Here is a 16,139-nt window from a genome sequence, read left to right as displayed (position 1 = left end):
TATGCCAGGCTAATTTTTTGTATTTTTAGTAGGGACAGAGTTTCACCGTGTTAGCCAGGATGGTCTTGATCTCCTGACCTGGTGATCCGCCCGCCTCGGCCTCCCAAACTGCTGGGATTACAGGCGTGAGCCACTGCGCCCGGCCCCTAAAATGGCTTTTAAGTGTTTTCTTGAATGAAAACACCAGATATATTCAACAGCAATACTAACACAAAAAGACTTGGCAGCTGGGCGCAGTGGCACACGCCTGTAATCCCAGCACTTTGGGAGGCTGACGCAGATGGATTCATTGAGGTCAGGAGTTCAAGACTAGCCTGACCAACATAGTGAAACACCATCTCTACTAAAAATACAAAATTAGCTGGGCATGATGGCGGTTGCCTGTAATGCCAGCTACTCAGGGAGCTGAGGTGGGATAATTGCTTGAACCCGGGAGGCGGAGGTTACGGTTAGCCGAGATCACGCCACTGCACTCAAGTCTGGGTGACAGAGCAAGATTCCGTCTCAAAAGAACCAAACCAAACAAAACAAAAAGACTTGGCAAACAAACCATTGTCATTCTTTGGATAACACTGTTTTAACCATTTCCAATTTAAGGTCCAAGTGTCCAGACCCCCACGTCTGTAAGAGATCATTGCTAGTCACAAACGTTCAGGAAAACAATCCTAGATTGTACTTCTAATAACTAATTACAAGTGTCTCTGCTGCAATTTGATTGAATCATCTCCAAGGAAAAACACTGTTGTAAAAAATATATATATAAATATATATAATTATGTATATATGGGCACAATTTTAAATACATTTCATTACATTGATGTGCTCTCAAAAATACTAAACATGCAAACTAAACTCCTGTTGCTTAGACAATACTATAGATACATGTAGTCAATAACCCTTCTCCTGAACTGTAATCTCAATGAAATAAACTGATCTTTAACCCAAAGAAATGTGAAGATCATCAGTATGGGATTATGTTTCCTTTATAATGGCTTGAATCAAGTGTCACTATACTGCTGAGTATAACTACAATTGCATTAAATTGCAATTTACTTAAGAATATTCAAGAGTCCTTAAATTTTCAAAATATAAATAAAACCTAACTTAATATTAAAACTGATTTTCAACAGAAAATGTTTTTACCTTGTATTAAAATTATTAGACACACTACAATTACCCAACTTAAACCTGGTTCCAGTTAGATATTTTTCTGAATCCAGATGCTAGTAACATATAATATCTCTGTACATAACATCTTTACAAGATAGTTTAAAATATGACATATTTACAATCACTTAAATTTTGTTTTTGCTACCAATTGACTAGTGAAAATTCATACAATATCCTCATTTTTCAAGTAATAAGCTATTTTATAGCAGTTAGCATTGAGATTGCTCCACAATCCATTTTCCTCAGACTATATTTTCTTCCTCTGAAATCCAAATTAATCATAGATGGTAATATCTTTTGTGGAAGTAGAACTAAGGAGGAGATTTAATGGGCAATTAGTGGACAATTATCTTCGTTCTTTTTGAAAAATTAGAAGACTTAATTTTTAAAACAAATTCAAAACCTTTTTTATATTTGAATATCTTATCAACAGCTTGGATATGAAAACATATTTTTTTATGTTTCTACACTCTAGTTTTGAGTCACCTTTGTACCACAATCTATTATGGACAAAAAATAAAAATACTTATAGAGCACAAAATTTGAGAAAGAATGAAACATAACCCTTACCCTTTCACCCTTCCTGTAAAAGATTATAACAAGAATGATAACAAAAATGCATATGTAGCATAAGAACTATTTTCAAATCCTGATTCTATTGCTGATAATAAAGATATGGTATCTCTTTAAAAAGAAGATAACTGTGGCATTTTTAAAATATAGCCACGAATACTTTGAATGTCCTCACATCAAAGGGTAGACATCATGTTTCTTCCCCTGTGAGACAGGCTGTGATTGCTTAAACCAACTGAGCATTAAAGTAATTCTATGTGACTTCTGAGGCAAGATTATTAAAGGCAATACATTGACCCATTAACTGAAACACTCAGGCAAACTACCTGTATGATTCCATGCTGTGAGGAAGCTCAAGTTACATGAAGAAGCAATATTCAGACACTCTGGTTAAGAGATTATTTTGAGCCCAGCCTTTAAGTCATACCAATGCAGAAGCCAAACATGTAAATGAAGAGGCTTTCAGAAGATTTCATTGTCCAACGTTTAATTCATTCCTAGACATCGAGGACTTCTCAGAGGCCCCAAGTACTGTAGACCACAGAAATGTCACCCCACTTTGCATTTTCAACCCCCTGACCCCAGAATATATGATGACAAAATGGTTACTGCATCATGCCACTGAATTTGAGTAGTTTGTTTTGCAGAAATAACTAGCAGAAGCAATCACAAATAGAAATGTTTTCTTTCTCCACAATTTGGAAGACCGTCACAAAAAGGAAAGAAGAGAAAATGTGGCATAGCACAAAACTGAGTCTTCCACTTGATAGCTGTAAATTTTGGCAGTTGGTATTTAAATCATGAATGATATTCTGGGCATTTATGAAAAGTTAAATTAGACAGCATAATTACAGTATCAGACACAACTGTGCTTTCGACCAAAAATGCATAGTTATTTTATCCCTCCCCTTAGTATTAAATATATTTTAATAGGTCTTTTTATATAAGTGAAACATTATTGCCAGAAAAGAATTTCAAACTATATAAACGAGAAAAAAATAATGTTTGGATTTTTCGAAATTAAAGAAAATTTCATAGTGCAAGAGGTATTGGTAATGCAGTCTATAGACACAAAAATTTCATTCATTTTTATAAATACATGACTGTCTCACAGGAAGAATACAAAGTTTGAGATACACAGGTAAATAAAAGTGTTGCATTTCCAGTCCTCATGGAATTTAGAATCTAGCAAGTAAATAAATGGGAATCACAAAGAATTTTTAGCCCAATGAGTTTTTAATAAAGAGAAGACCACAATACTATGGGAATATAGAGCAGCAAAATTTGCCCTTGTCTCCTCGAAAATAAACCATTAAGCTGATTCAAGATAATAGACAGTAGCTAGTAAATATCAGAGAAGTATGCCTTGAAGAAGCAGCAACAGACATAAAAGCTGTGAGAAGGATGCAAAACATCTTAGTGAAATCGAGAGACGACTAGTGTGTTTGGGTCATAGACACCAGTAAGGGCACGTGACTGGAGAGAGAAGTCAGGGCTATATGAAACAGATCTTTAGTAGATTACCAAATTTCTCTTAAGGGCAATAATATATATTATTCAAAGGGGTTAAGCAAGTGATTTCAGATATTTGTTTTAAAATGTTAGCTAAAGAACACACAATCTATATGACTCTCCAGAGTAAAACTCTTAGGGATTTTCATACTTTTTTTCCCCTTTTGATGCTCATGACATACCCTCATTCAAAAAAGGTTTGGGCATTATTTTTCTATAATTATACAACGGACATAAGAATACTTGATTTATGATTTGTACTGCCATGCTCTGATTTAGGAATCAGAAATATAAAGCCTTTTTATCACATACATGATTCAACTGGCAAAACTATTTAAATTTATCACTATGTTGTTTCATGATTTAAAAAAAAAAATCCTACAAAATGAGTTTACACTCAACTGTATCCCAAGTATAGCAAGAAATTTCATAGAAATATATTTAAAGAGAATTAGTTAAGTTTTGAAAAACTAGTATGTAGCTATATGTAATTACTAAACAAGAAAATATTATATTATGATAAACCTCATTTTGTCATAGTATCAAATGTCTATACGTTTGCTTCACATTTAACTATTGACACTTGTTTGAAAGCCTTAGTCTTTCTTGCTGTCTAACGGATATTTGCTTAATAGGCCTTGATACTATTGTGGGCTTGAATTTATATAAATTCATGTAATTTATATAATTTATAAAAATTCATATAATTTATATAATTTATGTAAATTCATATAATTTATATAAATTCATAAATTTCATAAAATTATATAAATTATATAAATCTTACCTCCAGAACACACAATATAATAACTACCTATCCTATACAGAGGGTCCACATATTCTACCTATGTCTTTCTGGTCTCATTCATAGAACTTACTTCTACTACTAGTACTCTTCTCATGAGAAAACAAAACACAAAAACAAAAAGAAGTCTACTTCCTCTTCACTCTCTTGCTTCTGCTCCCTGTCTCGTGAATTCAATTTGCTGGTTCTTTGCTCACGGAAACATTGCTTGGATCCAGAATGTGACTTTGCTTTCTGTGGTGCCGGCTCTTCTGCTAGCTTCTTTCCTTTTATCCTTTTATTAAAAATTATTCTAACATATTTGCAGCATATTTTCTACCAACATTCATCAGAATTAGTAAGGAATCTGATTAAAGTTAAGCATTATATCTATGTAAGTTAAATGAAAGTTAAGTATATTCAAAATATATAAATATTGGCATATAGCACAGCATCCAAGGACATAGTCTTAAAAGATAATTAAAACACTCAACTTTGATATGTGAGCTTGGTATGAAAATGAAACTCTGCACCCACACACAAACAACATTTACCAGAAAATTTTCAAGTTACTTTTTTCAAAGGAATGTCACCTACTATGATCACAAAAGTTGGATGTCAGGAGTAATTAATTATCTCATACTTTTAGCCACAATGCTTAGACAGTAGGAATTAAAGTTTAAAATTGGGACATAAATCTGGAAAAAGTTGGCTCTGTGGGATCTGACGTATAACTAAGAATGCTTGTATTTTTCATCAAACTCTTCTCTTTTAAAGGTTTGCTTTATAGCCAATTAGTTTTGCTGTATTCCGAGTCATAAATTTAATAATGAGAAAAAAAATACGTTTTCTATATGTTGTCTTAGAAGAGATGGAAAAGCACTTCAGAATTTTGTCAGAAAAAAAGAAATACATATCAAAGTAATTTTTCACTTTGTTACAAATTCGAGTGTCAACATCTACTCTATATATTTAAGTCTATTCAACACATGCATAAATAATGGAATTAATAATATAAAATATAAATGACTGCAAATAAGTTGACAAATTGTTGAAAGTTATTTGCTAGAACATGAAAGTTAAATAATAAAAGTTGGGGAATACCAAAATATCATGTGCTTTTTAATCTGCCTAGGGAGATTGATTACTTAATCCACTTCTTTTTAAAGCTTTATGAGCACTCAAATATATTTTAACTCTTTCTGAATGAAAAGATAATATTCATACAATGAATGTGAGGGTTTCATGTTGATCTTCCTATTGTCTTTTAACAACAAAACAACCTTTCAAACATAATATAAAACAAAAATTATTTGAGTATCTAGCAGACTTCTCTTGGAGAAAGAAATACACTGAGACCCAATTTGCTGTAGAGAGTGAGATTCCAAAGCATATTTCAGAAGAAAGAAGAGAAATTAACTGAAAGAAAACCTTAATTTCCTTGCATAAGAAATAAATGCAGAAGTTCCACCTCTAGAAGGGCAATTGTGAAGAGTTCCATGGATCTTTTATAAAATTGTTGAAAATTATAAAACAACCATCACCTATGTCACTTGAAAAGTCATAATGGTACATAGAAAATGATGAAGTATTTATTCAAGAAAATCTACTGAAACTCACTAAGAACAGTGAGAGTTTTTTTGCATTTGATCCACAACTCATTCTTACCTCTCTTTCTCCCAGCCTATCTTGATATAAACTCTACTCAAGGCAATGTAGCCAAAAACACAGGATTTTTACTAGACCCCATTGGGGGGCTATAGTATCTTTCTGGAAGTAACAGTACATCAGAATTTTCTGGGAGTAGCAGTACATCAGAATTTTTCATTTCAACCCCCACCTGCTGCCACTACCTTTTCTTGAGGTTAAGCTTTTGTTGAATGTGGCCAAGAAGTAGGATGTCACTTCTTCCTACCAGCTCTAATTCATAGAATGAGGACTGTTTAGGTGCAACACACTGAGAACACTGAGCCCTGATTGCCTTCTTTCTGGTTTGTCTGTAAGGCAAAGTTCTCATTCCAGGAGTGGCAAGCTGAGATTACCAAAGGCTACTTCTCATCCCAGTGACCCAGTCTCAAAGTAGGGCGGTCACTCTGAGAGGAGAATGCTGCTCTCTTTGCTGCAATCACCAGAGCCAAAGCTCAGAAGTTTTGCCCAAAGGAAGGGGCAGAACATACAGCAGAGAGTGTAAAGCTTTTCCCAAAAGAAGAGTTTGGGGAAATTCAGCCATAAGGGTACTTCGAAAAACAATGAAGTGATGGTAAAAAGCAAATAAGAGAGACTGGCACTTTATTAGAGACATATGCTTTGAAACAAAGGTCAGCTAGTTTACCAGGAATAATCCAGGAAAAAGACAGCTAAGAAGAGCCCTTCTGGTGTCAGGAAGAAGTTTCAAATGCTGAACAAATGAAAACACCTGAAATAATAAATAAGACTGCTAATGTAACAAAAGCCGTAAATACATAGTACGTTTCTTTTTATCTTTTTAAGACATAAAATTATGTCAAGTGTGTTAGAAATTTGTAAAGAAATTTATTTATCATAGTTCTGCAGGCTGGAATTTAAAGATCAATTTGCTGGCAGGTTTGGTGTCTGCTGAGGTGCCTTGAATACTCCATCCTCCAGAGGGGGTGAATGCTGTACTTTCATACAGTGAAAAGGATGAAAAGGCAAAGGGTCCTAATATCCTAATTCCCTCCAGCCCTTCTATAACACACTCATACCATCCATGAGGACAGAGCCCTAATACCCTAATCATATCCTCAAGGTTCCAGCTCTTAATGCTGTCACATTGAAATTAAGTTTCAACATGAACTTTGGAGAGGACGAAACAAACCATATCAAGTAACAGTTATAACAATAAATTATGGGGTACATAGCATATATAGATGTAATGTGTACAGCCATAATAGCACAAAAAGGAGAGCCAAAGTACACAAAAGTGAACAAAAGTAAAATTTATATATACATATATGCCACTAGAATTGTTATGCACCTAAAATTGATTGTGATAAGATGTCTACAGTAAACCCCAAAGTAACAATTAAGGGAAACATTGAAAAAATATAGATAAAATATTAAATTTAAATTAAATGTTTTATAAAAAATACCTAATTCAAAAGAAAGCAGTAAAGGAGGAATAAAGGAATGAAAAGACATAAGGTATACAGAAAACTGAAGTAAAATGATGGATGTAAATCTATACTAGTAACCTCAAGTGAAAATGAATTTAAATATTCAAATAAAAGATTGTCAGACTGGAGGAAAAACAAATTAAATAAACAAGATCCATCTACATGTTGTCTGCAGAAGACACACTTCAGATCCAAAGATGAAAATTCATAGAAAAAAAAGGATAGAAAAGTTATATGATGCAGGCAGTAACCACAAGAAAGCTGGAATTGTTACATTAATATCAGAAAAAATAGACTTTAAAACAAAAGGGGTTACAGAGGTAAAGAGAGATATGTCATAAAAATAAAAGGGCCAATATCTCAAAAATAAATAATTACAAGCACACATATGTGTGATGAAAAGACTTCAAAATCCATTGACATAGAAACCTCCAAAAATGAAGATTAGACAATTTAACATACTTCTTGCAGCCTTTAATACTTTCACAAATGGATAAAATGACTAGGCAAAAGATCAACAAAGAAATAGAACACTTGAACAATACTATAAAATAGAGTGATTATACATTTAAAGAACACTGTAACAACAGTAGATTCTCAAGTGCACACGCAACATTATCCAGGAATACCATATCCCAGGCCATAAAATAGACCTCAATGAATTTAAACATTGGAATAATACAAAGTATATTTTCAGACAATAATTGAGTAAAATAATAAATCAGCAATAGGAAAATTTGGGAAACTCAGAATTATGTGGAAATTAAACAACATGCTATTAAATAACCAATGGGTCCAAAAAGAATAAGATAAATTAGAAAATACTTTAAAAAAAGATAAAATACTTTAAGAATGCATAATATCTCTTATGTGATGCAATAAAAGTAGTTCTCATACTCAAAAATAACATTCTCTAACCTGCCACCATAAGGCACTGAAAAAAGAAGAGCAAATTAAAACTACAGTAACCACAAGAAAGTATTAGGGATGTACAAATTAGTGAAATACAAAATAGAAAAACAATTGAGAACCTCAACAAAGCCAAAAATTGTTTCTTTGAACACTTCAACAGTGGCCACAATTTAGACAGACCGACCAACAAGAAAGAGAAACTATTCAAGTATTAATGAAAATTTTAAAAGGACACTAAACTTAAATAAAAAATTATTATAAAAGTACCTATGAACAATTATATCTAAAATTTAGATACTTTTTAAGAACTGGACAAATTCTAAGAAAGGTTCAAATTAGCAAAACTGAGTCAAGGAGAAATATAAAATCTTATCAAGTAGAGAGGTAAAGTTAGTAATCAAAACCACCACCTCAGGAAACAATGACAACAGCAACAAATTCTAGCCAAGAATGCCTCTACCAAACTTTCGAAGTTGAATTAATACAATTATTTACAAACTCTTGCAAAAAAAAAGAGAATACACTTCCCAGTTTATTCTATGAAGCTAGTATTACCCTAGTAACAAAACCAGACAACAGCATCAAAAAAAAAAAAAACACAGAACAATATCTTTAACAAAAATAGATGGAAAAAATCCTCAGCAAAGTGCTAATGATCAAAATTCAGCAATACATGAAACATATAATATACTATAACCAGGCAGGACTTATCTCAGGAAGGCAAGAAAAATGTAAAATAAATGCACCATTACATTAACTAGAGTCAATTATATTTTCATTTTCCCTATTGATTACCTAATTAAGTTGCTTCCAGTTTTACAGCATTTCGTACTGCCATTCCTAGACTCATTATCTGGACTGTTTCACGGTATCGACTTTAGAGAATATAGAGGGATAATCTTGGAAATAGAGAAACAATATTGTTCATTGATTTTAAAATCATATATATATATATATATACACAAATAGTCAGAAAGTCATTTTAGCCAAAATGAATTCCATGTCAATGAAAATGAAATAACGAAATGATACCATCAGTCAAAAAGAGATGAGAAAATGGAGGAAATGAATATTGGAAAATAGAGTCACTGCCTTAATTGTTGGATTTCTAGTGAAGCAGGTAAACAAATTAAATTCTCTTCTGTAGAGTTATCCTATCTAGGGCCACATGTCTTTAACCTGGCACCAACAAAGTACTAAAACCATATAACAAAACATTCTCTTATTAATTCCATATTCATCAAATGATTTTCTGGTATACATTTGGGTCCTCATGTAACTTTATCTAGAAAGAACACTTTTGTTAATTTAAAAGGAATATTTCAGTTCCTAGAGCATTTCTTTACATTAACTGGTTTAAACACCAATCTCTGTTTGTTAGCATACCCCTAACAAAAATTGGATTAATAATCAGGTATCTGGGCAGGAAATGCTGTGCATCAGGGTCTACTAGCAGTGAGTGAGTAAGGAAATAATTCTTTGTGTCTTTCTGCGGTAAGGCATTCATAGCTTCTGTTTTACAAAGCATAATTATAGCTACCAATATTTTGGAGCCATAGATCATCAGTAAAAGGCTATATTTGTGTGCAGAACGTTTGATATAAAAAGTTAAGGCTCCCATTCTTATTTTGTTATAACTTTTCTAATTATATGGTATTGTATTTTCAGATATGAGTACACACAATGAAAACAATTAAAAAAACAAAATTACCATTCACAGTTCGCTTTCTTTCCATCAAATTGGTCTCATGTCATATAAACATAGTTTATTTTAGAGATGCAGTGTTCCTTTCTATTCATAGCATCATCACTCAAGATGGTAATTATTATGGTGAACATTTGGGTCATTACACTGGCTTATCCTTTAACAGATTGCTATGAAATTGGATCTTATCCTTAAGCTCCAATGTCTGTATGGCACTGATAATGTTGAAAATGCAGTCCTCATTGTACCTAACCTTAGTAAATGAATAAATGGCTATTTGGAGTCCTGCCTCCCCTTTGTGCTTTTATATTCCTGAGAGCATGGTTTTATAATACTTCACAGAATAAGACTAATTGTGAAATATTTGGTAAGTTGATTTGGATGTCCCTGATTACACAACATCTGCATGTAAGACAATACACTATTTTCAGTTATGATTTTGTCAAGTTCTCAAAATACAGGATTGACTTTTAACAGAAACTGTTTGTGTGCTGGCATAATACCATTTGTGCTATTTTCTTATATTTATTCTGTATATTAAAAAGGGATATTAATTAAAAGGGGTTTTGTGCTTACTTTAGACAATAAAGAAATTATGAAAGTTTACTCATAAATATGGTGGTCATTTCATAACAAAGTATGACATTCTTTTATGTATGTCTCCCCAAGGGTAAAGATAAGTCAAGCAAAACTATCTCCTGTATTGGTATTTATTCACCTTTTAAATAGACTGTTTTGGTTAGAATTTTAATGAAGTCATGCTTATATTACTATATAATTTTGTATATGCATGGATATTTATCTGTTCGAAGTACAGATGTAGTTGACATGAAGGGATGTCTGCCTAGTTCACAAAAGTATGACCATGAATATATCATTTCTATGATACTCCCTCATTAGGGAGCTATCCCTTTCTCACTCCAGCCTTGAAACTGTAATGTCAGAGATCATAGTATCTACTTCCCTGTGCAGTACTTTTTGATCCAAGTAATAGATCCATGATCTGAGAATAGTCAAAGTGCATCTCAGATTTTTCAAGAGTTGGAGAGTGTGAAGGTTTCACTTCTGATGGTATATGTTGTAAGAATGAGTCTGTATCTGTCAGTGCCAAATTAAGTAAGATGGAATTAAGAATAAAGCTGATGCTCAGAGAAAGGGCAATGAGAGTTAGAGGTAGTATTGACTATTTAAAATGCGTCCTGAGGTCAGACCCACAAATGCATTTTGTTATTTTATTTCAATACTGATAAAACCTTCTTTTCATGGTTATAGTTAGTTCAAATTAGTTTTTTTCAATTTCAGTTGAAATAACAGGTGTAAAAAACCACAAAAGTACCCCATTTCTCCTTGCAAATGTATTGTTCTGAAGCTAGACTGATGTTGAAATACTCGAAATCAACCTAAAATGATACTGTTTCACTGATGCCTTCACTTTTAGTATATTTTCCTTAGATTTCACAAGAGGTAAAAACATCTACTATAGATGTGTTACTTTTTGAGGCTGCTTGTAGTCTTCATATCTGGTGTGTGTGTGGCTGGGACAGTGGAACACGATGGAAAGACTGAAAATGATACAATTCCAAAAAGCTGTTTTTACAGCGTGAAGCCTAGCCTCCGAGTAAAATCCCAATACTATCACGCAAAAAATTACTAGGTTTGCACCAAGTATGAATAGGTTGGAAAACTAAAAAGGCCTATGAGGCCCTATAAGAACCACCTTATTAGTGTTTAATAAAGGTAAAGGTAAAGTACAACAGAAATAAAATGCAGGAAATCATTGAACGTCTGTCTTTCAGGAACAGAGCCTTTCTCCCTAAAGATCCTTTCTCAGTCTCACGGACACATTTTATCCGTATATTATGAACCTTCAAGATTTGAGCTTACTATAATAATTAAAGGGACGTGCAGAAAAGTCTTTACAGCAGGCTCCCTCATACATTGTTAGTTATATACTTCTTAAGCCAAGTTGTGTAAACCATCAAACTAAACATTCTCAACGATTTAGACCAGTTGGCACTAAACTTAAAGCAACGTATTATGAATCACTAACTAGCACATGCCATTTTCGTCTTGCTCACGGGTCAGTGTTATGCTCCGATGCATCTCTAGATATAAATCTCAAGCTGTTCCAGTCCAACTGTGAGAGCCCTCTCTTATGTAGTCATACATTAACATATATGAGAATGTAAGATGTGTTGAGGAAAAAGTGTCAAAGGATTGAGAAATCTACGTAAATTTTAAAAAGAATTAACAGAAAACCAGGCTATATCTAATGTCATCAAAGATAATTCTAGTGCATTGGCATTATTTTTTCACGTGCCTTTTCTTTCTTTTCCCCTGGACTGATTCTCTTCTAACTAGTTTTAATCAATTTTATAGAATAATCTGCGTATAAGGCACACATTTTAGTCCAGTTCAGTTTTACAAATTTATAAAGCTAACCACCTACACAATCAAATATAGAATATTCCCTTCACCTACACATTTATTGCACGACCTTTGCCAATGAATTCCCCACTTCAACCCCAGAAAAGTTCAATGCATTCTGTCTTTATATAATTTCAAATTTTATTTACGTGGAAGCATACAATATTTATTTAGTATCTGCCTTCTTTCCTCTAGTATATGAAAAAAATTCATTTTTTTTGTACAAAGGAATGACAATCCTGCAATTGTAAAAACTAAACAACATGCCACCCAACTAATCACATGCCTAAGGGTATATTTCTGAAACATAAGATACATTTTTTAAAAGCAACTTTATTAAAACTCAGGGCTATTAAAGTATACATACAAATACAACACTAAAAAATAAAGTTACGTTTCCAGGCCGGGCTTAGTGGCTCACGCCTGTAATCCCAGCACTTTTTGAGGCCGAGGCGGGCGGATCATGAGTTCACGAGATTGAGACCATCCTGGCTAACACGGTGAAACCCCGTCTCCACTAAAAATACAAAAAAATAGCCGGGCTTGGTAGCCTGCGCCTGCAGTCCCAGCTACTCGGGAGGCTGAGGCAGGAGAATGGCGTGAACCCGGGAGTCGGAGCTTGCATTCAGCTGAGACCATGCCACCGCATTCCAGCCTGGACGACAGAGCGAGACTCCGTCTCAAAAAACAAACAAACAAACAAACAAAAAGCTTCTGCAAAGCAGAGGAAGCAATCAGTAGAATGAAAAAACAGGCCGGGCGCAGTGGCTCACGCTTGTACACCCAGCACTTTGGGAGGCTGAGGCGCGCCGATGATGAGGCCAGGAGATCAAGACCATCCTGGCTAACATGGTGAAACCCCGTCTCTACTAAAAATACAGAAAAAGTGTCCTGGCGTGGTGGCAGGCGCCTGTAGTCCCAGCTACTCGGGAGGCCAAGGCAGGAAAATGGCGTGAACCCAGGAGGCAGAGCTTGCAGTCAGCAGAGATCGTGCCACTGCACTCCAACCTGGGCGACAGACCGAGACTCCGTCTAAAAAAAATTAAACTGAATTAAAATTTAATAAAAATGAAACCACCCAAATAATGGAAGCAAGTATTTGCAAACCATGCATCAGGCAAGGGGTTCATACACAAAATACATAAAGAACTCAAACTACTGAAAAGCAAACATACAAATGATCTTATTAAAAAAATCTACCCCAAACCTTTGTCCCCCACCATTATTTCCCTACCTTCTTTTCCAAACGGCCTTTGGCCCTCTCCCTCTCACCACCCTTTTTCTTTCGCTATCTGCCCCCAAACTTCTTCATTTTTTGCCCACCCTCATTTCACAAAGCCGCCTTTACTCTCCTGCTCAACACCCTTTTCCCCATCCATCTACCCAAACCCTTTCCCCAGTTTCTTCCCACCGTCTTTTCCCGTTACCCCTGGCCACCCTCTTTTTCCCCATCCCACTCTCATCACCCTCTTTTGCTCCTTTATCTAAGCAAAAACATTTTCCCCCGTCTTTTCCCAAAACCTTCTCTCCACTCCTGCTGCTCACTACCCTCTTTCCCTGCTTCATCCAACCAAAAACTGTTTTCTTCATCGTCTTTCCCCGTTCCTCCTTGCCATTCTCTTTCCCTTCTCCATCTACCCAAAAACATTTCCCTCCGTCTTTTCACAAAGCCTTCTCCCCATGCCTATTCGCCTCCCTCTTTCCCCCTCCATCTACACCCCAAAACTTTCCCCACCATCTTTTCAAAGTCTCCCCCCTTTACCACTAGTGCTCTTTTTTCCCCTATCCTGCCTGCCACCCTCTTTTTTCCCCTCCCTCTACCCCAAACTATTTTTCCGTTGTTTTCCCAACCCCCATCCCTGCTACCTCTCGCCACCCTCTTTCCTCCTCCCCAACACCCTCTTTCCCCCCTCCATCTATCAAAACACTTTTCACCCACCGTCTTTTCTTTCTTCACCGTCTTTCTTTTCTGCCACTGTCTTTTCACAAAACCTTGTCTTCCTCCTGTTGGCTACCCTCTTTTTCCTTCTCCCACTTGCTACCCTCTTTTGCTCAACCCAAAAACTTTCCCCCCTCACTGTATTTTCTCCCCACTATCTTTTCACAAAACCTTCTCTCCCTACTGCTCGCCCCGTTTTCCCCCATCACCTCCCTCTCTTTCCTCCGCCCACTTGCCACCCTCTTTTCCCCCTTCATCTACCCTTAAACTTTTTACCTACCGTCTTTCTGCAAAACCTTCCTTCCCTCCCGCTCCCCACCCTGTTTTTTACACCTCCATCTACCCAAAAACTTTTTTCCCCACCATATTTTCGCTGCCATCTTTTTGCAATGCCTTCTCCGGCTAAGCTATCCTTTTTCCCTTTGGCCCTAACTACCCTCTTTACTCCCCTCTATCTATCCCAAAACTGTTTTCCTTCGCCTACCCGCTCCAGCCACGCTGCTCTCTCTCCCTCACTGCCAAAAACCGCAGCGAGGCGAGCCGCGCTCCCGCGGCTCCAGCCTCCAGCATACGGCCACCGACTCCTGATTCCTAGTCCTCTACGTCGGGCAGCGAGCAACTCGACATGAAGACACAGGAACTTGAAAAAACATCATCACGCTTCAGCATCATTTATATACTGCGGTAATGCCCACGGAGGTTCCTGGACTGCATGTCTTGATTGGATGAGAAAAAAACCTCCAGGCTTACTCTGATTGGACTTTATGATCATGTTCTGATTGGATGAGACCAAGTCTTAACACAACCAATCACAGCATGAAAATAAAGTCCAATCAGAGTAGGCCTAGAGGTTTTTTTCTCATCCAATCAGAACATGTAGCCCAGGAACTGCGTTTGCATAACCTCATATATAAAGCATGCTGAGGTGGCGTCAGGTCATTTCAGGCTCTTCTGTGTCGAGCGGAGGAGCAACTCCGTGTCCAGCTTAGAGGACTGGAAGAGGCTGCAACCTTCCACCTGCTGGAGGGTGGAGGATGGATGGAGCCTGGAGCCTAGGTCACTACCTCGCTGAGGTTGGTGGTGGTGATAGAGCAGTAGGAGAGCGGTCAGCAGCAGGAGGACTAGAAGGAAGAGGCACTGCCACATGCTGGAGGCTGGAACCTGTGCCACCATGGCTCGCCTCGCTGTGGTTGGTGGTGACGTCGGAGACTGCAGCTCAACCACAGTGGTAGAAATGTGATGGGGTAGGTGAGTTTTCTGGGCCTGCCCTGTGTGCCTCTGGGGGCAAGGGTTGGGTGTCCTATTGGGGTTCACCGCTAGAGGCTACCCTGCCTGTGGCAGTGGTCTGGTTTGGGGCACTCTCTGGGGTTGCATTGCTGGTGGTGGGGCAGGTTGCCTGGCTATCTGGGGCTATACTGCCCGTGGTGGCAGGGGTGGTGGGGAGAGGCAGATTGTGTACACTAGCTTGTATTGCTGGTGGCTGGGGAAGGATTAGGGGCGCTATCTTCTGCTGCACTGCCCGTGGCAGGGAGTGGGTTGGGTGGAGTTATCTGGGGCTACAATGCTGGCAGTGGGGGGTGGTTTAGGGGCGTTGTTAGGTGCTGCACTGTCTGTGACTTGGGGGTGTACCATTAGGAGCTGAACTGCCCATGGCTGGGTGAGATTTGGGCACTATTGGGTGGTATGCTCCTTGAGGTGTGTGTGGGGGGGCTTTTGCGGGGGGTATTGGGGTTACATTGCCTGAAACTGTAGAGTGTTGGATGTGCTATCCAGGGGCTACACTGCTAGTGGCAGGGGGCAGATTAGGGGTGCCATGGGGGCTACACTGCCAGCAGCATTGGCGAGCTGAGGAGGTGGCAGGGGCAGCGACAGCAGTGGCCTCCTTCTTCTCGCAGCTTCCAAGTAGAGGATCGTTTTCCTCTTCTCGGACTCCAGACTCTAGAAGGCGATTTTCTCTGCTCGAGCTGGATTGCACGGTAGGGC

At 37.1% G+C, this 16,139-nt stretch overlaps 1 long non-coding RNA gene across 1 annotated transcript in view; it reads right to left on the bottom strand.

The window, feature by feature from the left end:
• LOC129533933 (uncharacterized) overlaps nt 1–14,763 on the bottom strand; it is a 43,930-nt gene extending 29,167 nt beyond the window's left edge. Inside the window, exon 1 of the long non-coding RNA XR_008680351.2 lies at nt 14,641–14,763. This is a non-coding gene — a long non-coding RNA (uncharacterized lncRNA). The remainder of the gene's footprint in view (nt 1–14,640) is intronic.
• Between the last annotated feature and the right edge of the window lie 1,376 nt (nt 14,764–16,139).

Source organism: Gorilla gorilla, chromosome 4 (genome assembly GCF_029281585.2).
Source record: "Gorilla gorilla gorilla isolate KB3781 chromosome 4, NHGRI_mGorGor1-v2.1_pri, whole genome shotgun sequence".
NCBI lineage: Eukaryota > Metazoa > Chordata > Mammalia > Primates > Hominidae > Gorilla > Gorilla gorilla.
This window is presented reverse-complemented; position numbering and strand designations above follow the sequence as displayed.